The sequence below is a fragment of the Nannospalax galili genome, unplaced genomic scaffold (genome assembly GCF_000622305.1).
Source record: "Nannospalax galili isolate Female #2095 unplaced genomic scaffold, S.galili_v1.0 scaffold546, whole genome shotgun sequence".
Classification (NCBI taxonomy): Eukaryota; Metazoa; Chordata; class Mammalia; order Rodentia; family Spalacidae; genus Nannospalax; species Nannospalax galili.
The window spans coordinates 213009-213579 of NW_008355158.1; positions in this window are offsets into that span (position 1 = coordinate 213009).

The window sequence follows — 571 nt, forward strand, 5'->3', positions numbered from 1 at the left end:
GGGGGGTGTACTCTATTTCTTATGACTTGAATGTTGTCCCTCAAAATATTTCCCACAATACAGTAGAATAGGAACTTATTTGAACATAGGGTTATTTTAAAAGCAATTAGTTAGCTTAAGATGAAGTCATACTGGAACAGGGCGAACTTTTAATAGCATTGGTGTCCTTAAGACTAAAAGCATGGAGAAGAGGACCTCATGTTAGGAGAGGCAGAGTTTGCAATGATGAACTAGAATGGTCTACAAGCCAAGAAACAGGAAAAAAAGTGCAGGCAGACACCAGGAGCTTGAAGACAAGGAATTCTTCTCTCCTCCAACACCCAAGGGCTGCCATGCAAGTGTTAGGTTCCGTGACTCGATGGGTCCCCTCCAGATAACAAATACACGGGATTGGAGATGTAAAAAATCAAGCAGAGTCTTTACTTTCCAGCCGGCTGGGGTCGACCGATTTCCCAAGACATGCAAGTCTGGTCAGAACGATCGACCCCCATTCAGTTTCAGATACAGATTATATAGGCCCACATAGTCATTACACAAAAAGCATTCCTCAGCAGACACTTTGATCAAACAT